Here is a 15608-nt window from a genome sequence, read left to right on the forward strand (position 1 = left end):
ATTTAAAAAGCACATTTAGTATTTTCATGAATATAGAGTTCATTTCATGACTGAAAATGTAAATGTATTAAATTCAAGGGAAGTGTTATGACTTATTGCTTGCATTATATTTTTTTTTTTAACTTTCAATTGGTATCATGAATTAATGTCAAAGAGGGAGAGATTGTTGTAAGCAAAGAAAATATGCATGATGAATTTTGAGCAAACATAAACCTTCACTAAGATCTATACTTTTGCTTATGGTTGCTCATAGCCTTATTATTTATACGTTTTTTTCTTGATATCTTACTTTTTTTGATTGATGTCAAAAAGGGGAGAAGTTTTGAACTAAAATTGAGCACGAGCATGATATTGAATATGAAAGTATTTGAACTTGAACTTGAATGATGATCTTGAACTTAAATGATGTGATGAGCATGATAGTAAAAAAGTTTTTGAAATTGATCTTGATATTGTTAAGTTTGTTTAGATAATGCTTATTGTAAGGGGGAGTCTTTTTAAAACTCACTCAAATTTTTGCTCCTTCTTTGTCATCATCAAAAAAGGGGAGAATGTTGGTCTTACAAGGCTTAAAATTTTATTTTGATGATAACAAACAAGAGGAATTTAACATATTTAGTTAAGTGATGACATTTTAGGACTCAATTATGAGAAAGTAAGGTCAAGTGTTCACAAAGATCCATTGAAGTCTTAAAATAAAAAAAATAAAAATAAAATGATTAAAAAAAAGCTTAAAGGCATGGATTCCAAGATGATCTATTAAAGTTTGAAGATTATGAGAGTATGGATATTAAAGAGAAAGCTCAAAGTATATTAAAGTTTGAAGACAAGATGGAGCCAAAGCAAGCATGAAGACTTAAATGTTTAGAATGTCAAAGTCTTAAGAAGTCTTTATGTAAATACTTCATATTTGAATATCTCTTGAAATATATGAAGCTCTTTAGGATGTCATATAGACTTAGAGACCAAATTTTTTAAAACCCTGAAAAATGCTTTTTAAAAGTCACATTTGAGTTTTTCAAACAACAAGGGATCAATGTGACAACCCGAATACTAATGAGATTTAAATAATAAAGAGAAAGGAAAATGGAAACAGTAATAGAAAGAAGAAGCTAACTTTGCCGACGAATGCTTTGCGTTCGTCGACGACATTGCACTTTGAGAAGGAATAAATGGAGGAAAACATTAGGGCTTCATCAATGAATATAGGGGATTCATCGACGAAGATAGGATTCGTCCTTGAGAAAATACCGAGAGGGGTTTTTGAGCTAACTGAATTTCGTCGACGAGGAGTGGATTTCTTCGAAAAAATTATTGAAGGACTTGTCGACGAATGACGTGGCTCATCAATGAATCCAGTCCTATAAATATCAAAAACCTGGATTTAACTTCACAATTAAGCAAATTTTCCACTCTCTTTCTCTCTCTCCCTTCGGTCCTCTCTCTCTCTCTCTCTCTCTCTCTCTCTCTCTTCGATTTCGGGCCAAATTTACGTTGGATCGATGATTTGAAGCCACCACGACGCTCTTGGGAAAGTTCTCTCCAAATCTGCCGGAGCAGATCATTGGTGAAAGCAAGTTGGAAATCATCCCTGAGTTGAGGTAAGGTTTTTTAAGCCAAATTTGGTCTTATGGTAGTTATAAGAAATGATGTACACATGGAAATACTAAAGTTTAATACTGGGAGTTTTCAGTTTTAGGGTATTGATCAGGAAATCCTACGGGGGTTAGACCAGGATATTTTAGGGGCTTTCTCAGTAATTAGGTAAGGAAATAAACTAAAGCAGTTAGTTTCCGCACGTATTATTATTATTGTCAACAAAGAAATGTTTAGTAAATATGTATGATTCTTGAATACTACTGAGAAAATGTGTGTTACTGGAAAAATACTGCTGTTGTACGAGAACTGTGATTTTAAAATGAAAATGCATGATTTACCCAACTTGTGTGGCATGAATGTTATTTTTCATGAAAAATATTATGATATGAAGGATTTTACGAGTAAAACATGTTTTCAGGAATTACGTAATAATGTAGTAAATGATAATTTTGAAATACATGATAAATGATTTATTTTCAGAATGATATGTAGATATGTTCGGCATGAGGCCGTAATTATGATATGTTCGATACGAGGCCGTAATCATGATATGTTCGACACGAGGTCGTAATTATGATATGTTCGGCACGAGGCCATAATTACGATATGTTCGGCATGAGGTCGTAATGATGTTATATATGATCATGTATTATATGTTATCAAAACCCGGATGTTAGTTTAGTTCAGTTCAAGGGTTCAGTACTGTAGCTTATAGATCAGATGTTTATGATCAGATTAGTGCTAACCACCCCACGAGAGGGTGGGAGATGGATAGTCTATGTGGCTTTTAGTAGAGTGTAGACGTCTACCTAGCAGTCCGGACCAGTGTATGGCCCATTGTACTTACAGACATATTTGACTCGGTAGTGGTCGGTCAGCTATTGTCGGGTCCCACCTTCGGGCTGCACAATCGGTCATGGAGGGTAATACATGACACCAGCTAGCTATTCATCCTGAGTATGTTTTCAGTATTATCAGTTATAACAGATGTTTTATGTACGATATGACTTATTAGAAAATATGAAAGCATGTGTTTATTCAGTATGATATGATGAACGCTTACGAAAATTTGAAATGTACTATATATGTATAATTGTATTAAATATTCATGTTGCCATAGAGTTGTATTTAGTTTATTTTCCTTTACTAAGAAGTGTCTCACCCCCGAATATTAAATGATTTTTCAGGAGCCCCTGAAAGACTAGCAGGTCGTGACCGCCGTTGAGTTGGTCAAGTTACCCCGTTAGGAGGGTCGGTTTTGTACTAGGATCAGTAGCTTTTTGTTGTATGATCCTAGGGTCATTTTGATATTTGATGGTTGTATATAAGTACAGTATTTGGTGATGTAGTAAACTCTGGTATTATGTAATTAATGGTCTGATGGATGTAATTTATTTTACTGCTGCTTAGGTTTCTGCTGTTTATGTTAGGCTATCCCCGCTACAAACGAGTTCAGGTTGACTTTTCCATTTACTATGTTATATTTTATATTAAGGGATTGAGGTCGTTACAATCAAAGTCTTAAAAATGAAAGTTTTTGAAATAGACTGACCTGAATGAACTATGTTCACTCAGCCGAATGACAAATTGGATTGTCCAACCAACTGACCAATTTGATCTGTGTTCACTCAGTCGACTGACAATTAATTCCTAAAATTCTTGGATAGACAAAATGGTCTCAACCGACTGTCCAGCCGGCTGACCTATACAAAAGCAGGTCTAGTCGAGTGACTCAACCGACTGACCCACAGAGATTTTAAAATTCGAACTTCAATGGGAAAATTTCGAAAAGTTAGTTTTTCAAATTTCAATGTTATAAAAATTTGGGGGACACTCCAAGCAACTAGGGCAACAAGGAAACTCACTCTAAAAAATCTATAAATACTCCTTTAACCCAATGAATTAAACGACCAAACATTATAATCAGCATTTAAGCCTTCAAGTTGAAATCTCTTCTAAAGCTCTCTCTTGCTCATCTATTTTGATGAGAATACTGAAGTGCTGATCCATCCTAATATGTTTTTACTGCCAATCCTTATCCTAAGAAGAAATCTTGGTGAATTCTACACTTGAGTTTCATCTTATTTCTAATTAATATTTGAATTTTGAAGTATATAGTGTTGAATTTGTACTAATCTACTCTTTGAGAGAGTGTTCTTATATGCAACAATTATTGTAACAACCCGAATTTAAATTGGAAATTTGAGTAATAAAGAGAGAGGAAAATAGATTTTTTAGAGAAGGAAGCTGCCAAGCTTCATTGACGAACACAGGGTTTCATCGACGAAGGCTTAAAGGATTTCGTCGACGAACACAGGGTTTCGTCGACAAATAATTACCGAGAGGGGTTCTGGAGCCGACTGAATTTCATCGACGAAGACTAAAATTTCGTCGACGAAATTTGTGAAGAACTCGTCGACGAAGGTCAGGCTCGTCGATGAATTCCGCTGCCTATAAATATGAAAAATCCGATTGTTTATTCATATTTCACGCTCCTCTCTCTCTGCTCTTCGGCCCTCTCACTCTCTCTCTCTTCGATTTTGGGCTGGTTTTACGCCAGATCGAAGATCTGAGGCTACCACGACGCTCCTAGCAAAGTTCACTACGAGTTTGCTGGAGCGGATCATTGGGACAACGGAGTTAGAAATCATCCCAAAGTTGAGATAAGGCTTTTTAAGCCAAGTTAGACTTTGAGGTAGTTATAGAAATTGACGTACGCATGAAAATATGGATGTTTAATACTGGGAGTTTTGAGTTTCAGGATATTGAGTAGAAAATCCTATAGGGGGTCAAGCTAGGATTTTAGAGGGGCTTTCTTAGTAGTCAGGTAAGGAAGTAAACTAAAGCAGTTCTTTCCCATGCAAACTATTATTGATTATGAGTAGATTTATTTTCAGAAAAACAAATGATATATTTGTTTATTATGAATGAAATGTACAATTGGGAAAATATTACTATGATGTTTAAAAAATATATGTATGTATGAGATGTTAGAAAATCATGATTTTGAAATATGAAGTATGACTTTTAATAGAGCATGTGTGGCATGAATATTATTTAAAGTAAAATGAGATATGATATGAATGCTTTTACGAGTAAAATACAATTTCAGGTATTTTGGAAAGATGGGTTATGTTATATTGAGTTGACGAATATTTGATAAATGAGTTATTTTCAAATGTAAATACCTGAAATGTATTTGGCGCGAGGCCATATTTATGTTATCGGCACGAGACCGTATTTATATGATTTTGGCACGAGGCCATGTATTTATGCTATCAGCACGAGGCCGTATTGATATTATTGGCGCGAGGTCATATTTATTATGATTTTGGCACGAGGCCCTACGTATGATTTCGGTGTGAGGCCGTATCTATATTTTAGGCACGAGACCGTAATGATGTTATGTATGATTATATATTATATGTTATCACCACCAAGATGTTAGTTTAGTTCAGACCAAGATCTTGGTACCATAGTTATGGGTAGATCAGATTTGGCACGAGACCGTATTAGTGCTAACCGTCCCATGAGGGGATGAGAGATGGATAGTCAATGTGGCTTTCAGTAGAGTGTAGACGTCCACCTGGTAGTCCGAACCAGGACGTGGCGGGCCCATCGTACTTACAGACATATTTGATTCAGCAGTGGTCGGCCAGCCATTGTTGGGTCCCGCCTTTGGGCTGCACAACCCGTCATGGGGGGTAATACATGACATTAGCTAGCTATTTATCCTAGGTATATTTTCAATACTACGAGTTATAACAGATGTTTATGTATGTTATGATTTATTAATGAATATGAAAATACATGATTATCCAGCATGATATTATGATTATTTCTAGAGTTATGAAATGTACTGTATATGTATAAGCATTTTAAATATTCATGTTACCACACAACTGTATTTAGTTCACTTTCCCTTACTGAGAAGTGTCTCACCCCCAACATTAATATATTTTTTAGGAAACCCAGAGAGACCGGCAGGTCAGGGCCGCCGTTGAGTGATTGGTGCTTCCCTACTACAAGGGTAAGCCCTAAGCTAGGACTAGGAGATTTTTGTTGCATAGTCCTAGTGTTATTTTGACTTTTTTTGGATATTATACATATGAACAGTATATTGATGTTAATAGAAAGCTCTGGTATTATATTTTATGGATGGATGTATGGATTTTTATGTTTACTGCTGCTAGGTTTTCCACTGTGTATGACAGGTGTCCCCGTTACCCCCGGGTTCGAGTCGACCATTTTATTTATTGTGATGTATATTAGTGAGGTACGTTACAATTATTTTGTGTTTCTTGTAGTTCTTAGATGATTCCAGGTTGTTGGATCGTTGCCCAAGTGTAGGGTCTCACTTGGAGAGGCGTTACTCTAGCCTAGTGAAGGAGTGTTTAAGCGTGGGGTTCGCTTGTAATGGTTTTGTTCCGCCCAGATAGGAACATGTATAGTGAAATCCTTAGGTGGTTTTCCTAAGGCGAGGACTTAGGTTGGGGATAAGTTGATCCTCGTAAAAACCTTGGTCTCCTTCTCTTTCCTTTACTTTCTTTATTTTTCAACATACCTATAAACTATGTGGATGATTTAAATTTTTTATCATATATGTAACGACTTGCTATACTAACATGATTTTTTTTTCTAGTATAATAATTATCATACTCTGATACCATAATATTATCCTAAGCAGCAAGAAGCATAATACAAATAAACATTTCCATACATAATGATAAACCATACTGTACAATACCAGAGTGCTATCATGTTTCCAAAAATAATATATACATGTGTTACAAAATCCCCAAAATTGCCCTCAGCTAGCTAGGGCAAATACAAAAACCCTCCACTGTACTCACTTTGCTGTCAGGCACTACAGACGCCCCTTTACCTGCGAGTCTGATCTGCTCGCCTACCTGGATCACCTGAAAAAGGTTTCAACACTGGGATAAGCCAACGCTCAGTAAGACGATATATGCTATTACTAGTGTGTGGAAAATGAGTCATCATATCATAAAAATCCGTTTCCATATAATCATGTATATCTGGATCTATAAATACAGTTCAAATTGTAATGTTCATTACCATTTTCATGCCATTTAACACATCCGCATTTAAGTTACTATTCAAAATACTTCTAACATACATGAGTAACTCTCTGGTCTCTGTAAATCATAATATACATAATAATAACAGTAAAATTTCCCCTGTGGATATCTTTATGTCATGATTTAACCCCTCATGACAGGGTTGTGCGGCCTGTAGGCGGGATCTACATTGGCTGGCCGACCAGGTAAATCACTATACTCCCTCGGTCGATCTGCCCACCTCTACCCATATCTGATGGGGAGCCTATCCACGTCAAGGGCACTATACGATCGACCTACAACCTATTATCTAAATAGGCGGTTGCACTCTGTAAACTGTATACTGCATGTAGCTACGGTACCGTGCTCTGTAAACTGTATAGTCCAACAGGGTCTGATACTATATACATATTCATATATATATACTCTTTCACTGTCTTCATCATGTTTTCAAAATTACCATAACGCTATCTTTCTGTTTTGTACATACTATAACTGTAGCATCTCGATGCTATCTCTATATAACTGTCTATATATTCTGTAAATGCTCTGTCTGTATACTTTGAATGTTATGGTAATAGAAAACATGACATGCTTTAAACTCTGTAAATCATAATACTGGAACTATGTAATCATAATACTGTATCCGTAATTCGTATAATCATGGTGTTAAAATCCGTAAAATCATGGTACTGTAATTCACATAATCATTAGCACTGAAATACATAAAATCATGAAACTACAATTCATAAAACATACTCCCATACTACATACATATTCTTAAGTCACACCATACATGAGTACATAATTTTCATAAATATATACACTGCATAATATTTAGAAATTTTCTAGCATAGCATATATCCCTTACATAAACTCTGAAAAGCCCTTACTCTACTCTAGCCCGATACCTGCAGGGCCTCCTACAAAACACCCTGAAACCAATATTTTCTAGAACTAAACATCAGTATTTTTTTGCTTGTATCATTTCCTATAACTACCACAAGGTCAAAAGGAGACTAAAAGGCCTTACCCTGAATTTGGGATGATTTCCAACTCCGATTTCCCGACGATCCGCTCCGGTAGATGCGTAGATAACTCTGCCATGAGCATCGTGGTAGCTTCGGATCATTAATTTGGTGACTGGTGGGGCCGAAAATGAAGAGAGAAGGGAGAGAGAGTCGTAGGAGAGAGAGAGCGGCGGGAGAAATGTGATAAAATTTCGAGTTTCCACTATTTATAGGGCCAGGTTCATCGACGAGACCCTGTGTTCGTCGACGAGCCCTTCATAAAATTCGTCGATGAAGCCCTGTATTCTTTGACGAAATTCAGAGCAGTACGAACCGTCTCTCGGTATTTTCTCGTCGACGAAGCCTTGTGTTCGTCAACGAAATTCTGAAGACTTTCGTCGACGAGACCCTGTGTTTGTCAACGAAGTCTACGGCCTCCTTCTGTTTCTAGTTCTATTCTCTCCCTCTTATTATTACTAACATGCTATTATTCTTCAGGTTACTACATACTAAGTGGTTTGGAAATTAAATAAGCCGAAGATTAATATATTTTTGGGCTCACGGAAACCAAAAGGGATTATGTTGGTTAATCAATAATTTGCAGAAACCGTAAGGGAGTACGTTGATTGGTTAACACCCAAAGACTCTTTAACTGAAATTTTATTTAAAGTCTAAGCTTTTGGAAAGAATGCTGGATTTTATATTGCACATCATATTGAGAAAGCAAAATCATTAATACAGGGCTTTATATCAGCAAGTATACATTCTCAATCTTTACTTTAAGTGTTGAAACTTGCAAGCATTAAAATCTACCTTTGAATTAATCTTGATAGTGTTGTAGTGCATACAATGACTTGTGCTTGGTAAATCAATTGATTGGTTGTTTAAGTTTTGTTTAAGTTGTGTGGTTGTGGATTGAATAAAGGATTAAGTTTTTGTGTGATTGCTAAATCAATAAGAAGTCAAGAATTCATTAAAAGAATTAAAAGTGGTTAAGAATTCATAAAAAAAATTAACTAAAATTTTAATAACCCAATTCACCCCCCTCTTGGAACTACACCTTGGTTTTCTGAAAATACCCACTTGAATAACAAAATCCAAATATATCGATTAATCAATGACATTTTCAATGGAAATTTTGAGAAAAACATAATGGTGGCAGAGAAGGATTAGATCCCAAAGAGAGAAGGATATTTTCTCGTCGCGAATCAACATTCTTGGTGCTTGTTGTCATAAATTTGTTGAGAACGAACATGTAAATTTGAGAAAAAAAATTCATAGATCATTTTGGTTACCACTGATCTAGACATAAAACACTAGTGCATATTGACAAAATATTTGTAAGTATCGTATATTTGATACTTTCTTTACAAGGATGGTTGGGTATATTGTGACGCCCTGAACCCGAGAGTATGTATTGTATTTTGGGATGTATATTTCCAGTTATGTATAGACTCTGGTATGGTATGATGTATGTATAGAAAGAACATTTTCGGTGCTTATTTGATGTGTATGGACATGTATGTAATTGTGTATAGGGTTTACGTGTACCCCACGGGGTCGAACCCTCATTCAGTGTAGTATATTGTATGTTTTAAATGATATAGAGACAGATTAGATTACTAAAATCACACCTGTGACCCATCCGCGGGTTCGGGGCGTGACATCTCCTCTCTCTCTCTCTCTCTCTCTCTCTTGCTAACTAGTTTATTGTTATTTATTTTATTTTGTCATTTCAATACTTGTTTTAATATTCAGTTTCAGTTAATTATTACATTGAATACTTTTAATTAGAGTTAATGTTGAGTTTAGATGTTTATTTAAATTAGTTGGTGCATTAATTTATTTCATGGTTAAAGAGTTTTTTTTATATTTTATTTTAGTTCTCTCTCTCTCTCTCTCTCTCTCTCTCTCTCTCTCTCTCTCTCTCTCTCTCTCTCTCTCTCTCTCTCTTATCTTGAGTTAATTTAATCTTTGTTCTAAGTACTTTATTGTTAAGTTTACTTTACTTTATTTAGAGTTAATGATGGATTAAATTTATGTTTGTTTAAGGCATTAATGTTTGAATTTATTTTAATTGTTGAATGCTCGTAGTAAATTAATGAAAATTTCACTTTGGTTCATTATTTGAATATTTGAAGCTTGGGTTATTTATTGTCGTTTATTTGATGCATAATATGTTTGTTTAAAACTCATTTTAATACATTGTCTTGAATACTTTATTGTTGGGTTGATTTTCATGTGAGCTCATTTTTAATGTGGATTTAATTTGTTTAAGTATTTGGTTAAGTCTAAGATTTTGGGTAGGTTAATTTATTTTAGCTTAGGATTTTGTTTAAGTTTAGTTCATTCACAAGTTTAGTTCATTCACTTGTTTCAATTTCACCACAAATTTCCAAAACCCCCAAGATTTCGAATCTGAACCATGTTCAGTAAAATTGTTTTCTTATTTTTTTTTCCTGTTTCTCGCTAGTTTAAAACTAATCTGCATTCCTAAGGAGACGATGTGGCCTGTTTGGGTTAATTATTATACAACGTAACTCCTATACTTGGGATAATTTCCGAACTACTCATTTTTAGAAGTGAGTTATGCACATGGGCCCACCGTGATCCTCTTAGTTTCCCGAACTGAGACTCCCTGCAATATGAACAATGTTATCTCTGCCCCGAGTCTATAGCTCCACCTTTATCATAAGCCCATTTATATTGTGATTCTGTTGACCCGAGATAGAACTCCTTGCATTTCTACCCTGAGTAACTAACTTTGCCTAAATTACATGTTTGCTGCTGCCGCAGTTTTCTGGCATTTGTTTCTCTTCCTTTACCTGAGAACGTTGCCTCATGGCTTTCTCACTAAAAGTCATTGATGTAGGACGGGAAAGGTCGACCTATGTCCTACGATTCAACCCTCACACAAGCACATACACTTAAACACTTTAATTTAAGAATTTAATTATCCGAACATAAACACAATAAATCATGTTTTATTTCACATGTTCAAGGATTTTGAAAAGGTGTATGACTTGTCCAGCAATTAAGTCCCGATTGGTTCTTTCACAAAGGAATCAAGTTATATACTAAAAAGTTGTTATTTCAAAGATTCAAGAATAAAAGTTCTATGTTAGCAAACTAATATTCATACAATTGATTTTAACTAGCAAGTACCAATATTGCAATCTATGGATCAAATGGGCTATTCAAAGATGTGATTTTAATCTACTAGCAAGGGTTCACAAAATATTAAAAAAAAAAATTCAAACACAAGTATTGAAGTTACCAAGATATTGGTTTGGATGACTTAACGTTGTTTCACACATAGTTAGGTCATACTGTTGGTCCTTTGTACAAGTTTTGAATCACAAGATGAACACAGCAATGAAGTGTAGATGATGATCGTCGTGTGGGTGTATGAAGACGCTGGTCGTGTGGTGTTGATGGTGGCCGTGAGAATATTAGATGGAGGAGGGGTTGATGGAGTCGTTGGATAGTTTAGTGGTCTCTCACCACTTGATCTCCGGAGAGAACGCCGTAGCCTCACACTACTCACTCACAAGGAGAGGAACAAGCTTTACAAGCTCAAGCAAAGAGATGCTTCTTCAATATTCAACTTCAACTTCATCTCTTGTTCTTAAAATAAGAAAGCTATTTATAGGCATAGCCTAGGAGACATAGCTTTAAATACTCAACAACTCTCAACAATTTTCAACAACAACTCTCAATAACTTTCAACAACAACTCTCAACAACTTTCAACAACTATTAACCTAACACAATTAATACTTACTAAAAAACAAGGAACTCCAACTCATAAGCACACAAGTCAAGCTTAGTTGTCTTGCATTATTACAATTCAAATTTGAAATTTAAACACATTCCAAAAGGAAGGCTAAAACCGTGTGGGACCCATTGGAGCCATGTGGGGGCCACATGGGTTTTGAGTTGGACTTTGCTTCAATACTTCACTTGGGTCTTCAAGCATGGTCTTCAAGCACCTAATAATCTTGAAATAACATATCCACAAAAAATATAAATTAACACAATAGCAAAGTCTTCACATAAAAAAGTCTTCCATCAAAGAAGTAGATGATCTTCAATTAATCCCATGTGTTCCTGCAAAATAGATATAAACAATAGTGGACATCTGGAGGTCGTCCACGTGTCACCATGTCAGCAAAGGAGTGGAGATCGGGAGGTCGTCCATGTGTCATCATATCAGTAAAAGGGATACATAAGGCATGTTGATCCCCATCAGTCATGTCCTCGATCATCCCTTTGTTTACCACATGATCATCCAACTTGCACCCACCTTTCTTATACCCCTGAAAGATGTACTATCCAGACATAACACTAAACCTAGATCCTTCATCACTAGAATAGTGCACCAGTGGAGATTCACTCACACCCGACTAGTCTATCGCAAAACCTGCCTTTAATTTACCTTCAACTCTCCCATCTAGAGATACCTTTGGCGATTGGTCACACGAGAAACGCGCTATACTCACTGATTTCACCAAGAAGTACTCTACAAGCCCTATATATAACATGCCCTGCTCAGTGTCAATGTTTGACTCGAGGATCTCTCTCCTGAGCTGGTTTTCCACCTCAATCACAAGTTAAACCTGGTAAACACCTCAACACGAGACTTGTGCCACATGGGATAAACCAAGACTTTTCGTGATACACCCACGAAAAACATATGTCTACCCGTAATGCTATCCTCACCGGTCCCCAAACATCTAAATACATGTAGTCATCCATATGTCTTAACCGCATATACCACAGAACATGTAACTCAAATTTTACAGTTGCAGCTCCACCTATAACCATATTACCCTGGAGTGCATAGATATTTCCCGCTACCTTTTCTCCTTTCATCACTATTGAGTCGCCTTCACATACTTTCATTTCCCCACCTTCACATTTGTAGCTATACTTGTTACAGTGTAAAGTGTGCAATGAAATAACATTCTTTATTAGACCCAATACATGGCTTACATAACATACGGTCCTCACAACACCATCATAAATTCTGATTTTGACATTTCCAATACCAAATATTTTGCATAAAATATCATTTGCCATCAAAACACAACTAGTATTAATTGACTTGTAGGTGTCGAACCATTTTTTATTTGCTGTCACGTGATAAGAGCATCCGGTATCTAGGATTCAAGAATCATCCATGAGGCACTCCGAACCCAATGAAACACATAGCATATCCCCATTGTTGCTCCTTGAGTCTCCTTCCACTACATTTGCAGATTTTGATGGACCCGAAGAGTCCTCATCCATGATGTGATACAACACATCATCAACCAAACAAATTCAGAGTGTTGATACTGTTGTTGCCCCCAATTCATTCCAAGTTACCTCATACATGCTTTCCGGTTAAATTCCGTATAAGACCGTCACCATGCCTTACTGCACCAAAAGATCTTTCACCCTTCTCCGCCACAAATCGAAACTCCCAATTCCATCAAACTTGACAACATCAAATTTCATAGACGAAAATGTAGAGGCCATTACAACAATGCTCTGATACCAAATGTTGTGTAAAACCCTAAAACATGCACAGTGGAATATATATATTTGTGTAAAGGATCAAACACACACACACACACACACTACACTAATCTAATGATGAATACAAAATAATTCCACAACCACAACAAGTAAATGAAAGCAATAATAATAACAATGATACCAGTAATTATATGGTTCGACAATACCTACATCAACGGGAGAAAATAGCAAGGATTCACTATCTTCTTGTCCAAATTACAAGAACGATACAAGAACCCTCTCAACAATACTCTCAACCACACTTGACTCGCCATATATAATATATACTATGTATATATAAGCATCCTCAGAGGTTTGCCCCTGAAACCCAACCTTATTAATGTCTATTTATTCAAAATCTGAAATCTACACTAGCCATCCCGAGCCAAACAGTTGACAATTTAGGCCAAATCCTCGACAGTTTCAGGCAGAATAGAACACTGCCACCAAACCGTTGATGGCTATAGGGAAATTGTCTATGGTTTGCCCTGTTGCACTGCTACCCCCTAATTTCCTCCATGTTTTCCTTTAGAATGTGAATCATATTTCACAACACTTTCTTACCTGGGTGGAGGTTGCAATTTGTAGTTTGTGTAATTGTCATATGCAGTGTCTATTGTCTAAAATAACTTGGATTAAAAACTGACTAGGGGAGCTTTTTGTGCTCTCTCTCTCTCTCTCTCTCTCTCTCTCTCTCTCTCTCTCTCTCTCTCTCTCTCTCTCCATGATTAATTTGTATTATATTTATGCATCAAGCGAGAAAACAATTTCTATTCTACATATTTTGAAATTTCAACAATCTCATCATTATGTAGATTATTTGAAAAAAATTTAGTAAAACATTCTAAAATTAATACATATCTTATGTTTAAATATTGATCTACTTGAGCTGATGAGCTTACTGAAAATGTTGTTTAATTGATTTTCTCATTAACAAAATTTGTCATAGAAGTTAAGGAAGAGCCTTATTTGAGCGAATTCAAAAAATGTTTGATGAAGTGACAATAGGTCACCATCACCATGGTCATGTTGGCCGCAAGCACCATGACGGTCATGCTCAAGATCATAGTGGGTTATATGGATGCATATGGTCTTAGTCATGGATAGATGATTGAACTTCTTTCATAATTTTCATCGGTGAAACAAGACCCTGAATATTAGATTAAACATATAATAACATTTTATAATATCATGTGTTTAATAAAATGTGATCAATGCACTTTTGACCCATTTGGTTCAAATCATTTTTAGTAAGGGGACCTTTTTTTTTCCCCCACCTTTAGCCTTGCATTTCAAAAGAAAGAGAAAAGTAAAGTGAGATGGAGTGAATAATGAGATCCATATTACGGGAGTTGGTTTGACTTCATACTTACATATATATATTTTTTAATGTAGTGTATCTATTAGTATCATTTTAAATAAATACAATTTGATAATTAATGATTTAGACAAGCATCATTATTTCATATTTTTTTAATATCATGGATTTTTTGCTCACTATTCCACTTTTTTCCGAAAGCATTACAAAAATACTTCAGTCAAATAATGATTAGAACTTGAGTCTTATTTAAAAAATAATAAATTCAACTTGAATTTGAGTATTTTTATTTGAGTAGAATTTAATCCGTCTAAATTCAAGGTTGAAAATATTTTATTGTTTTTCTAACATGTGTATCATTCCTGCATAATTATACAAACTTACCTTGGATAACTAATTTATAATATTTGGATGTAAAACAACATAACTGACTTGTTATAATGAGAAATAGTTAACTAATGTTGTAGAGTGAAAATATGTCCGGCCGTGTTTCTGTTAATACTTGTGTTTACAGTAATATTTCTACAATGTATTGGAGTGTTTCAAATAAAGACAATTATAATGTAACTGTAGAAATTGAAATTAAATTGTAATATGTGTCATGGCTTATTACAAAACTCATAACTTAGATATTAATGCAAGGTTTGTGCTACTTGGTTCAAAACATTAAGATGCCTAAAATGTTAAAATGTCACAAAAAGTAGTTGAATTTCATCATTTATTTATTTTCAACAATTGCTACTACAACATGTTCTCAATTGTAAATTTATAGTTGTAGTGGTATAGCTAGAAACCAAACTGCCTTAAAAGAAGTTTTTGTGAATGTTAATATCAATTTTAATGAAATTTTAGATTTATTTTAAAAAGAAAATTTATAAAAATTATAAATTTAAAAGTATTTAAATTTATTTAAAAGAGTAGTTATGACGAATTATAAGGACATTCTGGCATAGTTATGGGTAATTATAAGGGGCATTTTAGATAGAGAATTGAAATTCGAATTATATCGTACTTTTAATGGGTTGGTTTTCCTTTTTTT

Source organism: Malania oleifera, chromosome 10, assembly GCF_029873635.1.
Source record: "Malania oleifera isolate guangnan ecotype guangnan chromosome 10, ASM2987363v1, whole genome shotgun sequence".
In the NCBI taxonomy this organism is placed as follows: Eukaryota; Viridiplantae; Streptophyta; class Magnoliopsida; order Santalales; family Ximeniaceae; genus Malania; species Malania oleifera.